Here is an 18,851-nt window from a genome sequence, read left to right as displayed (position 1 = left end):
CTGTCTATAGAAACCAAAGGGGGTTGGGGTAGAAAGGGTAAGGAAATTTGAGAGGGAGAAAGAAAGGGGGAAGGGGAGGGAGGTAAGAAAAGAAAGACTTTGAAAATAATCCAGACTGAAAAAGACTAAGAGGCAGGATAAGTAAATGCAATAGCAGTTCTAAACCAGATGCTGTACTAGAATGTGGAGGTGCTGCATAGGGCCTTATCAATGGAATAGAGATAGTAGATTAGATAACAGTATCTTATCAATTTTAAATTTACTGAATTGATAACAGGACTGCAGTAATGTAAGTGAATATTCGTATTGTTAGGAAATTCACACTTATGGGAAGTAAAGGGTCACAACTTCTGTAACTTATTTTCTAGTGGTTCAGAAATAAAAGTGTGTGCAGGGCTAAGAGTGCAAAAGATATGGGAAATGGGGTGAAACATTAGCTTTTTAAAAATCTAGACAAAGGGTATATTGACATTCTTTTTCCTGTCTTCGTTTTTTACAATATGCTTGTAAAGTTATTTATAAGTAAGAAATTGGGGGTGGGGGTGAGGGAATGCATTCTTGGGAAGACAGAAAGAACCAGAGGTCCGAAGCCCAGAAAAGACATTGCCGTGACAGAACAGGGGCATCTCACCCACAGTTTCACAGTAATGGCGAGGAGTGTTATATTTCTACAAATATGAGTGTGTCAGAAGTTTTGAATGGTGCAGATATGAAAAGATTCCTGTCTAATGAGCTCAAGTCAAGTGCAAAGGAAATAAAAGAAGGTGTAAAAACAGTTCTTCTGGAGCACTAGGAGGCAAAACCAGTGCAGAGCAAGGTTACTGGTCAACTGGGGACTCACTGAGGAGTGCTGAGGTCAAAACTGGCCCTAGACATTGGGGTTTAGTTTTTAAACTCCTCACATGATTCTTACAAACAGACAGCTTTGAGAAGCTCTGTGCTAAGGCAGTTTCTCTACTCCAGTACTATTAACATATTGGCAGGGAACATTCTTTATGGGGGAGGGGTACCCTGTGTACATCATAGTATGTTCTGCAGCATCTATAGCTTTACCCATTAGATGCCAGTTAGGATAACAAAAATGTCTCCAGACATTGGCAGAAATAGCTGAGAATCCCTACGTTATGAGAGAAAAAAAAAACATGGCTATAAATAAATAAAGGGCAAAGATTGTTTTCTCTTTCCACCATGGGTTCCAGGGACTGAACTCAGGTCACAAGGTTTGCCCACCAAACACTTTACTTGCTGAGAACTATGGCTTCTGCTGGGAGCATTTTACAGTACAGAATTTAAGTACAGAAGCTTAAGAAGCAAAGCTCAGATCTACTACTTGTCTTCTGTATGACCATAGGCAAGGTACCAAACTTCTCTGGACCTTAGTTTCCTCTTCTGTAAAGTAATAAGATTCTTGCCTCTGGTTGTTAGAAAGATTAAATGAGCTCAAACAAATGAAGCAGAAAGAGTGTACCCACTGGGCAAATAGCAGCTATCAGCTATCACTGTTACTACCACAGTCAAAATGCAGTGACTACCAGAGGGTGTCTAATTAACGAACTGTTTCTCCTAGAACAATGCTTCTCACCCTTCCTAATGTTACAACCTTTTAACACAGTTCCTCATGTGATGGTGACCCCCCAACCATGAAATTATTTTCATTGTACTTCATAACTGTAATTTTGCTATTGATATGGATTATAATACAAATATCTGATATGCAAGATATCTGATATGTGACCCTTGTGGGAGTTGTGACCCTCAAACTGAGAACCAATGCCCTAGAGTATATTCAATACTTAGCCTAAAAAAGAAATCCTCATTAACATTGTTCAGAAAGGTATAGCATATTGAGTTTCTCTTATGATTTTTATCTGCTTTCTTACAGATCCTAGGCATAATTCTGAACCCTGTGCAGCCATTCAACATTCAACAGATATTTTAGGAGTACCTGTTGTGGTCCACTAATATTCTAGATCTTGACAAAATCTTGACACATTGAGAAAAATATACAAAGTTTTTGTCCTTTTGGTACTTATATTTTCTATCAAGGGAGAAAGTGTGAAATCAGTAGACAAACTGATATTATAATAGACTTACAGGTGATAAATAATACTACCACTAAAACCCAGAGTGGAATAAGAGCAAGGAATTCTCTAGTGTTAGGTTAAACTAATACTTAGAAGAAAGGATTCGGAGGACACTAGTAAAACCAGGAAACAAGGTATGCTGTTATCTGATCAAATGGTGTTCCAGGCAGGAAGCACAGCATATTCAAAGGCAGGCAGGCAGGCAGGCAGGCAGGCAGGCAGGCAGGCAGGCAGGCAAATGTGTGGCTTAGATGAGAAACTGTGGAGGCTGGTGTGCTTACAGAAGTATGAGAAGAAAATAGATAAAGGAGGCTGCAGTGGGCATCTAAAGATTGATCCTAACTGTGGTAGGAGGTCATGAGAAAGTTTTGTACTATGGGATTATAAGACTGCCTTTACTGGCTAGTCTGAGGGGTCAAGAATGGTTTAGTAATTACATGACCATTAGAGAAAGGAAAACGAATAGTTATCTCTGGATAGCTCACGTTATATGTGGATTTTTTTAGGTTAAGTATTGGATATACTCTAGGACATTCGTTCTCAGTTTGAGGATCACAACTCCTACAAAGGTCACATATCGGATATCTCACATATCAGATATTTACATTATAATTCATATCAGTAGCAAAATTACAGTTATGAAGTACAATGAAAATAATTTTATGGTTGGGGGTCACCATCACATAAGGAACTATGTTAAAGGGTTGCAGCATAACCTAATAGAAAAAGAAATGTGTTGTGGATACAAACCAGCAGAACCCAGAGAATTATTAATTTTTTAAATTAAATTAAAATATTTTCCTCTATTATTATTTTGTGTGTTTCCCTCTAGGTGTGGTGGTATTGATGATGGAGACAGACAGTCAGAGACAGAGATTGAGAGAGAATCAGTGCATTCATGTGTGCCATGGTACACATGTAGCAGTCAGAGGATAACTGCCTGAATTGAGTTCTCTCCTTCCACCATGGGATGCAAGAATCAAATTCAGGACATCAGGCTTGCATAACAATCACCTTTACTTGATGAGCAATCTTGCTGGCTCTGAACAGCTTTATAAAGTAGCACTTTACAAACTGTGCCAGGAAATCATATGAAAGCATGATCAAACCAACTTAGAAGATTATCATCATGTTGATATGAAAGAGAATAAACAGGAGAGTATGGAAAATATCAGAATATAATACATATACATTGAGAGATTTTTGTTCCAATTATATACATATATGCTTAAACAGGATTAAACTATTAAATACATTTTCACTGAAAAGTGTGGCCAAGGAAGTTTGAAAAATAATGCAAAACTATTGTATTCATACATATGTATATAATAAAAATAGCTCCTTTATTTCCTCCCACCCATACTGTCCCTAGCATACATCCAGGAGAACATTATTAAAATTCTCTATAGATGGTTTCTTCGTAATCTGTCTAAATAAAGTCACTTGCATTAATTCCACATGAATTTCTCCAAGAAAATCAATATTGAACACTTAAAGCCAGAAAGACTAACTGGCCACAAACCTGTTAGGCCTTCAGTGAATAAAATAATTGCAAGCACAACAACAAAATATCAAATTAAACATGAAACTTTTAACAAGCTAAAAATTTTAAGAAATGTTCTAAAGAGCAGCCACATGAAATTTACAACAAAGAGTATATTTAGAAGATTTCCCACTCAAGTTAGAAAGACCTACCCAACATTATCTTAGAGGGAAGCCAGTCGACTAAGGCAGAATAAAGTGAGGTAAGAACTTTAGGAGGAGATTCCTCTACTATGCCATTCAAAGGTAATTTGATGGTGTACCTTGAAAAATCAAGGAAAAGCAACTGAAAAACTGCCAAATAAATGAATTACAGCAAGATGGCCTGAATGTAAGACACATCTCTATAAAAATAAATAGCCTCCCTACTCAACAGTATAGAAATTGGGAGCTGAAAAAGGGCTGGGGGGGGGGTGTACGACACAATTCCTAAAAGCAACAGATATTACATACCCCTAAACAATGTAGACATTAACCTAAAGAATGCACAGGACAGTTGAGGCTCCTGTTCAGTTAGTAGAGGGTTTGCATAGCATGTGAGAAGCTGTCCAACTGAGAAGCTTGGTTCTGTTCCCAGCATTGTTATAAACCCAGTGTAGTAATCTCAACACTTGAGAGGTAGAGGCAGGAGGATGATCAGAAGTTCAAGATTATACATAGCTACATACTGAGTTCAAGTTCGAAGGCAGCCTTGTATACATGACACTCAATTTCAAAAGAAAAAATTTAAGTGACCTTCAGAATAGTATTAGTACCAGAGAGTCACATTGATAAATGGGATACAATAGAGGGATCAAAATCAACCCACAAATGCCCATTTTTAATAATGGAATCAAGAGGAGAGAATGGAGAGGAAGGAGAGCCTTTTAAACTAATGATGTTGGAATTGGATATTTATATGTAAAAAGCAAATCTTAATTATTATTTCATATTATATACATATATACGTGTGGGGAGGGAGATCAAGCAATAATAAAATATGTAGAAAGCACAGGAGAAAATCTTAGAAGTCTTAGGATAAACAAATATTATTAGGCTGGCTGCTAAAATATTATCCACAAAACCAGCTTGAGGAATTAGACTTTATCAACATTAAAAAGCTTTGCTCTTCAAAGTAAAATCATTAGGAAAATTAAAAGGTAGGCCACGGATTGAGTGAAGCTATTTCTAACACATATGTCTATTTTGTATCTTATTTATATGCAGAGCCCATGCTTCAAGAACCAAACACTCTGAGGGGACGAAAAGAGCAGACTTCACAGGCTATACACCTATGATCAAAGAATAAGGCAGAGCAAACTAAAGCCCCAAGTAGATACTATTACAGACCCATGAAAATGGCTAAAAAGAAAACCCAAAACCATCAAGGATATATACGAAAGTAGTTTTGTAGTTAGTGTTTTGGTCATAAGTATACAATGACATCGTTAGTAGGCTGTGGCTGTGATGTATAGTCTCTCTCTCTCTCTCTCTCTCTCTCTCTCTCTCTGTGTGTGTGTGTGTATGTGTTTGAGTGTGTGTTTGGGTAATGACTAGGAAAGACACAGTGATTCACTTAAAACACAACATAAGTAAAATAAGGTGGAGCAGCCCAGCTGTTTCTCTGAAAGGCAAAACAAAACAAAACAACTGGAGCGTTGGCAAGCTCTGTAATTGAGAATGACTTGAGACAGTGGTGAGTTCGATGTACAATTAAAAAGTGAACACCAACAAAAAGAGTTAAAAAATAAAACAAACCAACAATGCCAAGTGCCAAGCACCTGGACTTCCCATTCATCTGTGGCAGGAAAGCCAAATGGGACAACCAGGGCTGGGGATGGGAGTGACAGGCTTAACATGTGTGAGGCCCTGGGACTAATCCCAAGTACCACAAAACAAACCAACAAACAGACAAAATGATATAACCACTCTGGAAAAGTTAAAGGGTGTTTTAAAAATAAACTTAAGTTGCCACTTAAAACAGCAACTTTACTTTTAAATATTAAACCAAGTGAAATGAAAATGTATGTTTGTGCAACATGCTATCTGTGGATCTTTATATTGGTTTTATTCATAACCATCAAGAGCAGATGAGTAGATAAAGTATGGAATACTACTCAGCAATAAAAAGAATAATGGGAATATTTACCAACAGAGATAAAATCTCAAAGGTATTATCTTAGGTAATAGAAACTAGACCGAAAGCCATTGAGCACATGATTTCATTCATGGGCCAGACTGGAAGACACAAAATTATAGGGACTGAGAGTGGAGGGAGAGGTTGGATACACAGAATCAACAGAGAAGTTTTAGAGGTGGTAAAGTTCTATATTTTGATATGACTATATGTGTTTTTAGAATCTTACACTAAAAAAGGGTGATTTTTGTAAATAAATTATACTTCAATAAAAAAAAACACAAAATAGACCCAAGAATGAAATGGATTTATAAAATGGAAATATTCACCAGAATTTTTAGAGGCGTTATTTTATGATTATTTTCCCCAAATGTTTCAACTCAATCACCTCCCTCCAGGCCCCTGGAGTAAGTTCCACAAAGATTAGACATCCATGTGGTTTTGAAACCATAAACATTTTAAAAGAACACTTGCTCTTGACATAGGCGCCTTTCCCAGGCTTTTACTGAAGTCAGACACATGTCGTGACATCCCTCACCCCCTGGAGTCTCTAGTATGACTGCATCAGCCACAGAAAATCAGCTTCTTTTGCTGGTTTTCCACAACACCTGAGCAAACTTACTTTGCCATTTCTGGAAACTGCCTCATGGTACCAAAAACAGTGAATTTCCTGGACAAACCCACCAATGAAATTCCATTTCTCAGTCTTTTTCTCCCTCTGCTGAGCAGAACTGTATCCATGATTAGAGTGGCATTTTTCTGTATTTCTGACATTTTTTTTTCTGTAGAAAAGTACATACACCTGTAATCTGCAAAGGTTAGGGCAAGAATGATTCCCACACACAACACTGATGCTGACCCGCATTTCCTCAATACCTTGCAATAGCTAGACTTGCTTTATCTCCCATTTAATGAAAGTCACCTTGCAGGGATGTGGGAATCTGATCAGGGCTGGCATGGTGCTGAGGCATGGAAAATAATATCCCTGAATAGCTACAAAATTTGGCTGCTTTTTATCCTCCAGCTTTGCATTTGACCCATACAAGCAGCCAAACAGAATAATGTCCAGGTCATTCTAGATCTCACCTAAGCAAAATCTTATGAGCCACTAGAAATCCTGCAAGTAATTTGGAAATAGTACACACCTTTTCAGTTGGCTTACAGATTATTTTGACACCAAACTTAAATGTATCATGTATTAACAAACTCTGAAAAAAATGGTTTTGGGGTTTTTTTTTTTTTTGAGACAGGGTCTCATGTAACCAAAGCTGGCCTTATACACACTACATAGCCAAAGATGACCTTGAATTCCTGATCCTCTGGCTTCAACTTTCCCAGAGCTGGGGTTATAGATGGGCACCACCATGCCCAGCCAGAACTAAGCTCCTTTAAAAATAATGAGGCTCAAGAACTTCAAGTCCCTGAAGAGAAAAATTGAAGAGCTCAGAAGATGGAAAGATCTCCCATGCTCGAGGATTGGCAGGATTAATACAGTAAAAATGACCATCTTGCTGAAAGTAAAAATAATGATGGTCTTAATGCACCATTAATCATTAATACTAATAACAAAAGCAACAAATTCTGCCATACCATGCATGGCTAGGGTTCCAAAAGCTTAAGATAGCCAAGAAGAAGTTCAGAAATATGAGAATAACTGCAGAAGCTAACCTAATAATCCTTTACCCACCATCCCCCACCAAACTGAAGCCTAAACAGATTAGAGACAGTTCTGATAGAAGACAGGATCCACTAGATAATTTGTGGAGCCCAGAACAAAACAAAACCAGATCCTTTTCTTTAAAGAAAAATTCATATATATATATGAAGAGTTATCACAGCATTAAACCAAGTGCAGGTAGCAATCCGGTGAAGGCAGCTGGCTTTGCTATCAGAGTCTGTTGTAGCTGGAAAGTTGGTAAGAAAAGAAAAAATATTTCACTATTAAACGAGTTGCAACTGATTAATCTGTTACAGTGCAAGTGCAGTGTGTCTGGGTTAGAGATGGGGTTGAGAAGAAGTCTTAGAGTTTTGTCTTGTCTCCTGACCTCCCATTTTTCTTAAGCTTTTCAGCCTGTTGGACAAAAAGCAGTTCTATAGAGCCGACCAGCGTGTGGTCCCTGAGGCAGCAGTACCATCTGAAAGCTTGGACAGAAATACAGACTCTTGGGTCCCACCCCAGACCTACTGAATCAGAGCCTCATTTTAACAAGCTCCCCAAGGGATTCATACATTTGTGCCAGGCCAGACTAGAAATGTTCCTGTAGAAGCAACCATGGTAGACTTCGGTGTCATGCTTCCTATGTCTCATGTGAGGTGGGTCACCTCTCTTTCTTCCCCTCACTTTGTACATGGTTCTGGAATTTTGAAACCCAAGCTCAGGTGGAAACGCGTACATCCCAAGACCACTAGCCCCTTTCGGATGATGGTTCTGGCATCCCTTGGTTCTGGGATGCCAATCCATCTCCTTGTGCTAGGAGCCACCTGTTCTGTGGGTGCTGTGCCCATTCGTCCTGGGTCAAAGGCACATACCTTTCAATCTTACTCGCCAGACGAGGTAAACCGAGTCCTAGGGAGTCGCGCATTGGCAGACCGCCCTCCAGAGTAAAACTCTTGGTTCCTTTGCCCAGAACAGTGGGGAGGGTCTGAGATCATTTAGAACTTTGCAATTTGCAGGTTCCCTCTCAGGGATAGCTTGGTTACTTTCCCACCGCACGCACTTTCCTACTACAAAGCCCAGGATCTGCCCGGTTTCAAGCTTTGACTCTCTGCCTTTCCAGACGGCCCAATAGCTCAGAGCCGCCAACCCAGGGAGCCACACCAGTCACCCTCCCAGCCATCGAGCCCGCCGGGCCCGTAGCCTGTGGTTGGCTCAGCGGCTTGGGTCTTAGGACCCCGAGGGGTTCAGATCCCCTTTCTCGGCGCCACACTCACCTGCGGGTCCCGGCGACCGGCTGGTTGCTGGCGCCCTCGGGCCCTCCTTTTCCCCTTTCCGTCCGGCCGCGTCCCTCCTCCTCCTCCCTCCCGCCAGCTGGGCGCCGCCCCCGCCGCTCCCGGACCACTTGCCCGCCCGCGCTGCAGCTTCCCGGCCCGGCGTGGCTCGGCGAGCGCTCAGCGTGGCGGGGCTGGGCGTGGAGGTGGGGAGCGGGCGGGGCGCTGACACCGGGAAACAGCCCCTTGGAGAGCTTCAGCCTAGGCAGTGGGGAACCCCTAGGATGCTGGGCAGCTAGTTGGGCGCGATTCCCCATCCCAGCCTCCACCCAGCGGCTCACCTTTAGGGGTCTCCTTGATCCTCAAAGGCCAGGCTACTTTGAGCTTTGCATGCTCCTTATAGGTGGGAACCGTTGTCCTTTGCCAGAATATTCCTGAATGCAGAAACTAGACCGCCCCCAGAGCAGCAGGGGTAAAAGACCTGGTAAAGGACCATGCTCAGTGGTTTCTGAAAGAAATTACATAGTTCACTGGATAGGGAAAACTAGGGGTCCTCATTGTTCCTCTGCCTGCTTGGGTGGGGGGCGGACATTGGGGGCAGTGTGGCACTATAGGACCTTGCTTTGGCTTCCTGTACCTTCTCCCATGGTCAGCATCTCCATCTTCATAGAATAAAAACTAGGTCTGTAAAACACAGATCACTTGAACAACTTATCAAAGTATCCCCCATTTAACAGACAGAATTCTGGAATAAGGCTTCCACAGTATTGAATCTCAGGTAGAGACCAGGAGAAAATATAAGCTGTCCGAATTCCCCTCCTGAGTCTTTCCAGTCAAGAAATGCCTATAATTGCAAAATGCTTTACAATATGAAAGCACAATTCTGATTTCTTAAAACTTGCAGGAAAATAGAGCATTTTTTTTCCTTTATGCCCAAAATTGGATTTCGATTTGTATTTACAATCCTGGGGATCTGATATTTACAAAGGGCAGATCTGCAGAGTAAGGTGAGTGAGTCTGCTACATTAGCCCCATTGAATGAGGTTCAGCATATACATTCTGCCTGGCAGGATGGGTTGAATTTGTTTTACAAACACCATGTTATTAACACTCACAACACTCTAGTGGAAGAAATGAATGGGCAATGTTTTCAGAGAGACTTTTGCCTGGATGGATTAAGGGAGAGTTGATGGAGATCAGGAAGCTCATCCAGGTTACATAATAAGCCAGAAGTTGTGGCTGGAAGTGGGGAGTGTATTTAATAAACAGACTTCATGCCATTCCAAAGGGTTAAAAATGGTTGTGTTCACCTTATTATAAAACAGATTTCATACTGTATAGAGCCACAAGAATTCTTATACAAAGCTAGTTGGATGTAAATTGCTTCTAGCTCTTTGGAGCTCTGGCAGGATGTATCTAATTTGAGTACCACTATTATATGACAAGCAATTCCCTCTTAGATTCAGCCTCAATAGAAATGAGTTGTATGTTTACCAAGAGAGATGAGTTAGGATACCACACCACAGTATTTGTGCTAATTAGAAGATGCCCAAATGCCCATTGGCCATAGAACAGACTGAGGGTCAGCCTGGTAGCATAACCCCAGCTCTCCTGGAAACTGGGGCAGGAGGATAGTGAATTCAAGGCAAGGCCAGTATGGACTACAAAGTGAGTTCAAGGACAGTCTGGGCAACTTAGTGAGAGGCCCCTCCAAAGAAAAAGTAAAAAGAGGACTGAAGATGTCACCTAGTGGTATTAGCACTTGCATAGTATGTGTGAGGGCCTAAATTCAATCCTCACCACTGAAAAAAGGGGGCGGGGAGGAAATGTGGTGCTGGTGGTACTGGTGGTGGTATTACCACAAACTAGGATACCAGGCTGCCAATGAGAATGTATGAGCCACTGCTGTGCTAGGCATAGATGGAACTCATAAAGAACGGGAGCAAAGGAACTCAAACAGCTATATATGCTGGTTCTGCTCACCACCAATCTATGCTGTCAGGAGTCAGGCTAGTGGTCACTGGTGAGCTGGAGGGGAGTTTCCAGCAGAGAATAAGAAGGATTGGCAGGGTACAGATATTTATTGATCTTGACCTGGGTACTGCTCACATGGATTTACTCGTTACATTTATGAAACTCATTGAACTGCTCACCTATGATTTGAACACTTACTAGCTATAGGTCACACTTCAATTAAAAAAGGTAAAATGTGGGTTTCTCATATTTAAAATTGCTTACATTGCTAAAAGAAAGATGCCAGAATAAGCATACTTTCCCTTTAAACAACTAGCTATAACACACACACACACACACACACACACACACACATACACACACACACACATACACACACTCTTTAAGGAAATATGCCTCAAAAACAAACATGAGTCAGTCCTTACCCTAAAATTAAAAATTCATATTTTGATCCACTTCCAGACTCTTGCATTCTCTTCTTGACTCATAGATCAACACAACTATCACTTCCTGAGGCCTTCCCAGGAAGCAGCTCTGACTACCTGCCTCCTACTCAGGTACTGTCTGATCATATAAAGGAAAATTGTGGGTGGTCAAATTTCCTGCTTAAATATTTATCCAACAGATTCTTTGAGCTGATGGCAGTGTTTGATCACCAGGCACAGGACAGTTAACAAACATGGCAGAGACTAAGGAGAGGGTAGGTACCCTTTTATCCTCTCACTGCAGGACAAGGGAAGAGGCATAGGAGGGCAGCATTACTGTACTCCTTAGAACTTTAGGATGTAATTGGCCTATGGCCAAATAGTGCATAGACAAGGTGTATGATGTTCTAAAACAATTCATTATTTCCCACAGGCAGAAGAGTGCCACAGGAACATGAAAGTCAGGCACAAGTGAAGACAGTGGACTAGTGATGAAAAATATTAACAACCAAAATGAGCAACTAACACTTTTAGATTTTCACATATATATTCACTCATTGTGAGATGTGGAGGTGAAAAACAACATCTGTGACTAGTAAATGATAGAGTCCAGACTGTCATCAGTAGAGCATGACTCCTGGACTCCTGTGTTCTTAACACCTGCATAGGAAAGAGAACAATACATACCAAAACTACCTGATACAGGATCAAGAAATTGGTGATGGTCTACCAGTTTGGCCATTAAGCAATTAATATTTCCACTTAAATAATCTGTGTTTTAGTTGCCCATTTATAAAATGCAAAGGAAGTAATGAAGGCAATTGGAACTACACTGGTAGTACTAAGGGTTGATTGGTTTCGGTCACTTAGACATTTTTTTTTGTCTCTACCAATACCTCCAGATCACAAGTAAGAGGCATTAAAACAAATCAAAACAAACAAAAATAGGGTACTTATACAAATAAGACAAGAAAATACCCCTAGTCAAGATGGCTCTAAATTGGCTTGTACACATAGTCAGATGAACACATCTTCGGATCTTCCTTATAGATAGATACCTTATTACAAAATCCTACTCAGAAATCTCTTCCGCTTTCATCTATTCATTCATTAAATCATTTATTTTATCCGAGTATAGCAGTGCACACCTGTAATCCTGGTATTTGGGAGGTTAAAAAAGAAAGATTGTGAGTTGTGAGTTCCAGTTCAACCTGGTTTACATAGTGGTGTGTGTGTGTGTGTGTGTGTGTGTGTGTGTGTGTGTGCACGCACACATGCACGTGCACACCTGTAATTCTAGAACCTGGGAGGCGATGTAAAAAAATCATGAGTTCAAGATCCTCATTGGCTACATAGCCACTAGGAGGCCAGTTTTTGAGTACCATGCCTCAAAAAACAACCAACCAAATGGCCATGAGGCTTCAAACCTATAAACAACTGAGGAAAGCTAGGAGCAGGAGAGGAGGCCTTCCCCAGGGATCAGGAAACCAATTAGTTGGCCAATGCCAAACAATCACCCCTGAATACAAGCATGCCAGTAACGTTATACAGATTGACAAGTTATATTTAGGAATATATGTATTATACAAATGCATAGATACACACGATAACAATTAGTAAAAAAAGAGAGCCTAAATTTGAAGGGAAGTAGGGTAGGGTTGGAGGAAGAAGAGGGACCAAAGAAAAGGAAGAAATATTATAATTAAGTTATAACCTATTTTTTTAAAAAAGATGTCACAATATTAAGAAAAACAAAACAAACAAAAGCACCCTACAAATATTATTTTACACATAGTGAGGGAAGCCTAGGTTATGCTGAAGTAACAAAGAGCACTTAGAATAGCAGCAGTTAACACAGCGAGGGTTTACTTTTCATAGTATGTGTTTATCATTGAAGTAGGGACTCTCTATGAAAGTATGAACTCATAGAGTTTGGGAGAGAGGAGAGAAGCATTCTGGATCAAAAGTATTTTAGATACCCAGTTTAGAATTGATGTGTATCATTCTTGTTCTGACTTATCAACAGAAGTGTTTGCACACTGTACCTAGGCACAGAGAGCCAAGAGATTCATCCCTATGGAGGTCCAGGAGGAGAAGAGTTGGAGATACTTGGAGAACAGTGATGATGATTACCACACCTGCTAAGTGCCAAACCCTGGGCAGAAAAGAAGAACAAGACGCGGCCTTGGTCCTCTAAGTACTCACCCCTAGTCCAAGTCAAGCAGTCTCATCTCCAGTGATAAACTTCTCCCTTTCTGGTATAGGCGTTGGTAGATCTAGGTGAAAAATTAGTCACTGCCTTCTTGGGTGAAGTCACCGTGTGATACAGAAACATTTTTCTCTAGAACATTGTGTTAGCTGTAATGGTGGTGAGCTGATTGCACAATGGAGGGGATAAATAAATCATGCATTCTCCTGAGAGGCAAAAATGCCTTCTTTTGTTAAAAAAAATCACTGAATGAAGGCAGTTGGACATGCTGTCATTCTGTTCAATGAAAGTTACAAATGGCAGTTTAATGAAAACTGAAACCAGACTTTGGCATAAACCAAGATGAGGATGGTGGGACCAACCCTTTCTGAGAATGTGTTCCAGTTTGGAAAGGGCTGAATGTGGCCCTTGGCCAATACAAATAATTAGAAAATCCAGAGGAAGCAAAAGGCAACCCAGTCAATCTGTATACTAGGATTAGCTGGTGAAACTCACCACCACCCTGGCTGGCAATGAGCAATGGCAAGGCCATGGGTTTGGGGTGGGGTAGGATGAGGAGCCTTTCCAGTTATTGAGAAAGAAGATAATTTATGGGCTCAGAACATATTCAGCTCAGTGTTAATACAAGAACTCTAAATAGCTATGATCTTTTTTGTTTGGGGGGGGGGCAGTGATGGTAGTCTTCTACGGTATCCTGATCACACAATTTTAAATGGGTTTTCTTATCTTTTGAAACCATAGAGTTCATTTCAGAGGGAAACATCTGGAGAAAGACTCCCCATACTACTCTAGTTTCCCCCAGAGAAAGATACTATGAGACTAAATATTCTGTTTCGCCTTAGCCCTCCTCTCACCAGATCTTGCTTGCAGCAAATCTTACTGTGGCTGCTACTTCCCTCATTTTACCTCCCTATGTAAATAAGGTTTGTATTTGTGCTGGATAATTTTATGTCAACTTAACACAAGCTAAAGTCATCTGAGAAGAGGGAAGCCCTATTGAGAAGATGCCTCCATAAGTGGGGGTTGTAGGCAAGCCTGTAGGGCATTTTCTTAATTAGTGATCAATGGGGGGGGGGAGCCCATTGTGGGTGATGCCATCCCTGGGCAAGTGGATCTGTGTTCTATAAAAAAAGCAGACTGAGCAAGCTATGATGAGCAAACCAGTAAGCAGCACCCCCCACCCCCATGGCCTCTGCATCAGCTCCTGCCTCCAGGTTCCTGGCCTGTTTGAGTTCATGCCCTGACTTCCTTTGATGATGAACAGTGCTATGGAAAAGTAAGCAAAATAAATTCTGTCCTCCTCAAGCTGTTTTGGTCATGGTGTTTTGTTGTAGCAATAGGAACTCTTAGATTGTTCTTATAAAAGAGAACCCAAAGAATACCCTTTCCTCTTCTACTATGTGAAGAGATAGCTAGAAAATAGCTACTTGTGGTGATTTGAACATGCTTGGCCCATGGGAACTGGAGCTCTTAGGATATGTGGCCTTGTTGGAGGAAGTGTAGGTGGGCTTTGAGGTATCCTAATGCTCAACCTCTGCCCAGTGTGGAAGAGATCCTTCTCCTGGCTCCCTGTAAAAGACAGTCTCTTGCTGGCTGCCAGCTCCTTCTCCAGCACCATGTCTGCCTGCACACTGCCATGCTATGATAATGGACTGAACCTCTGAAGTTGTAAGTCAGCCCCAATTAAATGTCTTTTATAAGAGTTGCCTTGGTCATGGTGTCTCTTCATAGCAAGAAAATCCTAACTAAGGCAGTCTGGTATTAGAGTCAAAACTCCTGATCACTAACTGTGGTGGTGGTGGGGAGGGCAGGGTAGGAGAGGGGGGGCATTTGCTTTGCTAATGAACCAGAATTAAGAGACCAGAGAGGCTAAACAGTGGTACCCAGGAAGTCTCTGATGGTCTAGTGTCTCTTCACAGCTATGAAATCATAACTAAGCACTGCCTATGAATCAGAAAACAGGGCCCCACTAATTCCAAAGCTGTCAATGTCATGGTCTTGGAGTTTCTAGCATTCAGAACTGTGGGAAATAAATTTGTCATTTAGAAGTATCTAGACTAAGATTTCTTAGCCCTAGTGACCTAAGATAACCATCAACCTCTGTCTACTAAACTAGCTCTTCTCAAATGTGTCTTATTGTATTTGTGAATCACCTAGGAGTCTTGTTAAAGCTAGGGATATAGCTCACTGGTAGATCACCTGTATGCATCCACAATCCCTAAGTTCAATGTCAGGCACTGGGGCATGTGTGTGTGTGGGGGGGAGGATGTCTCATTAAAATGTAGATTCTATTTCAGTGGGTTTGGAATAGTGCTTGAAATTCTTCATTTCTGCTATGCAATGCTGGTTGGTGCTCCTGGTCCATGTTCCCTGCTCTTCTGGAGGAGGTACTGCACTATCCTGCTTTAGACTTTCACATGCCATTGTTATCTGTGGCAGCAGCCTCCTAATGCGCCCCTCAGTCTCTCAATTGTGAACAGTATCATTGACCTCCCCAAACCATCCCACAGCATTACCTTTCATTTACAGGATCCAGCCCATACTTTTTTTGTTGTTGTTGTTAGTGCGTAGAAAATATGTTTTTAATATCGTCTTATTTTAAACATGAGTATGCCAGACAAGGAAATCTTACTAAAACAAAATAGATTACCTGCATAGAAACTGACACTCAAAATGCACAGGTTCTAGGACTCCTAGGACTTAACCCTTTCTTTTTTTTTAATTAGATATTTTCTTTATTTACATTTGAAATGATATCTCATCTCCTGGTTACCCCTTCAAAAAAATATTAAAAACAAAAACAAAAACAAAAAAAAACCCCTATTCCCTCCCCTCCCCCGCTCACTAACCCACTCTCTCCTGCTTCCTGGCCCTGGCATTCCCCTACACTGGGGCATAGAGCTTTCACAGGACCAAGGCCCTCTCCTCCCATTGATGACTTACTAGGCCATCTTCTGTTACATATGCAGCTGGAGCCATCAGTCCCACCATGTGTGCTGTTTTTGGTTGATGGTTTAGTCCCTGCAGCCCATACTCTTGGCATTCAAAGCCCAGTGGGAATCTGTCCTCAACTTGGGCCCCCATGTGAATCCTCAGTTCCACTTGGAATTTTGATACACTCTTCTTAGACTATGTCTACCATTCCAATGGCTTTACTTTTATATTTGCTCTGCTCCTGGCTTGACATTGTCGTCTTTCAAAAAGCCATTTAATTTTTGAATCTTGCACTTTTCTCAAGGGTAAGCTCAAAAATCTGCCTTTGCTTCAAATGTCCTTCTATGCCTGCTCTGTAAACTCTGTGCTGTGTGACCATCCCAGGATGCCAAAAAGCAACCAAAGCTCTTCTCTGCCCACAAATTCCCATAGTCCTAATTTGTCTGCCCCTTTCATTTATCACCTTGTAATTTCAGTCCTCAACTGGAACCTAAGTGCACAGAGAGCAAGACCTGTAGCTTGCTCTGCTCCCTGTGGTGTTCATGCCTGTTTCTGGACAAAGCAGTTGTCTTTGACAAGCAAAGTCAGAGTAGATTATAGTGACAACTCTAAAATCGAGTGCCAGCTGTGTGAAGACATATCTCTCCTGATATGAACTCTGATGTAAAACAGGATAACACCCCTAAATCAAAGGAAATCACACTTCCAACATGGCTGAGGCAGGGAGGAGAAAAGTAAAAACATTACTTTCAAATGCCGAGAGCCAGAAGCAACATACATCACATAATGGATTGACCCATAATAGTTTCATGTCTCCAACTTCACTGCAAGGAAGGCTGGGGAACCTCCAACTTTGATGCAAGGAAGGTGAGAAAATGTAGGGAACTATAAAGAGTAGCTGATATGTACTATACCACAAATCCCAATATACCAATAGATCTATAATTAGTTCTTGATCACAAAGCCATTAAATTTTCAGTTAGTTAGCTCAAGTCTCTTTCTCCAAGCCTTCTGTAGATGGATTAGATCTTTTGTAAGAGTGGATGACCAGGGCTACAGTAGACCATGTTCCTGATTCATACTCCCAACCCCCACCCTCTCCATCCTCAGCTTCCTTTCCCTGCACAGATTTCCAGCCAACACAATTAATTTACTTGTTTTGTTTATTGTCTGTTTTCACCCAGAATCAGAAGCTAAGTTTCATGAGGGCTAAGCTTTGAAAACTATTTTTGTTGTTCCCTTGTCCCCAGTGTCTAATTGTGTACTTGGTACATATTTGACATTTAACAAATAACTGACAAATGAAGCGAGGGCTGACAACAAATGCCTGCAATCCTAGTACTTGGGTGGTAGACACAGGAGGATCAGGAGTTCAAGATCATTCTTGGGTATATAGAAAGTTGAATCCAGCCTGAGTTAAATGAGGACTAGTCTCAAGAAAAAAAGAATAGGATAGGATAAAACATAAATAACTGATGAATAACTAAACTTGTGAATTGTGGATTCATAGAAGACATGGCAGTGCTTCAATTTATTGCTTTTCTTTTAACCATGTTCCTTCATGGGTGACATTGGCCTTGCTTGAGTAGCTGCTCAAAGGAAACATGTATACTAACTGCCCAAAACTTACTTTCTCTAAAATTGAACTGTCCCTGTCTTCCTATGATTATCTGTACACTCAAGACTAAGACAAGGGAATTATACTGGTGACAGAAACTCCTCCCTTGAGTCTTATCTATCTCTCTTTTTTTAAAAAAAGATTTATTTATTTATTGTATGTGAGTACACTGTTGCCATCTTTAGACACACCAGAAGAGGGCATTGGATCCCATTACTGATGAGCCACCATGTGGTTGCTGGGAATTGGACTCAAGACCTCTGGAAGAGCAGTCAGTGCTCTTAACCACTGAGCCATCCCTCCAGCCCCCCTTATCTATCTCTTGATAAACTTAGTGCCCAGTGCAGGCTGAGCAACTCATTGGAAAGCAGACTACCAAATAGTTTCCAGGGAAACTGCTCTTGTCCCTCCACATGAAAAGAGAAATCTTAAAAGCACAAGTTATTCTCTAAGTCACCAGGCTAGGTGTCCCATGTCCCCTTCCAAGGGCCTGCTGCCCTGGAAAAGGAACAGTAAAACCCCTCCCTTGCAACACAAGAGGGGCCCTCAGGAATAGCTTCAGTGTCCTGCTTTATGCTGCATTCTCCTGGCCCTTCACTGCATGAAGCAAAATGGGATAGTAGCATAATTTCTGTAGCTTTTCTAAGAAATTCCTCTTTGCTGGCACATAAAAGGACTCTTCTGGATTCCCGCCATTGGCCATGGAGCTTTAACACATTGTTGTTGGCTCAGTTGGGGAGACAAGATGAGTAAAGTAGTCTCCAAACTTCTGTGGAAACACACAGCAAGTGTTTCCAACCATACTGTATTATTTGACCTAAAATATTTTCCCCCTGTTATTTGCCAACCCATGTGTTACTTCCCTCAGAGCTCCAAGGGAGCCTCCTTTCTCAGGCCCACAGCTGTTGACTTACTAAGAGGGTCCTAGTGCCAAGGGCCACCACTCAGTAGCTCAGTGACCTTTGGTAAGTTAACTCTTCGTTTCTGGATCTCTGGTTTCGTGTATCAGGTAAAAGACATA

The 18,851-nt window shown here is 41.2% G+C and overlaps 1 protein-coding gene across 4 annotated transcripts in view; it reads right to left on the bottom strand.

The window, feature by feature from the left end:
• Nucleotides 1-9,067, bottom strand: part of Adgrg2 (adhesion G protein-coupled receptor G2) — a 112,782-nt gene extending 103,715 nt beyond the window's left edge. For 3 of the 4 annotated variants that reach the window (XM_031370249.1, XM_031370304.1, XM_031370298.1), the window contains exon 1: nucleotides 8,674-8,837. The gene's annotated coding sequence lies outside the window, so the exon portion shown is untranslated. Of the gene's footprint in view, nucleotides 1-8,673; nucleotides 8,838-9,011 lie in introns of those variants that run through there. The other variant, XM_031370238.1, reaches the window with a different exon arrangement.
• Between the last annotated feature and the right edge of the window lie 9,784 nt (nucleotides 9,068-18,851).

Source organism: Mastomys coucha, chromosome X, assembly GCF_008632895.1.
Source record: "Mastomys coucha isolate ucsf_1 chromosome X, UCSF_Mcou_1, whole genome shotgun sequence".
NCBI classification, from domain to species: Eukaryota; Metazoa; Chordata; class Mammalia; order Rodentia; family Muridae; genus Mastomys; species Mastomys coucha.
Note: the sequence above shows the minus strand (reverse complement) of the source record. Positions and strands in the feature narration are given on the sequence as shown.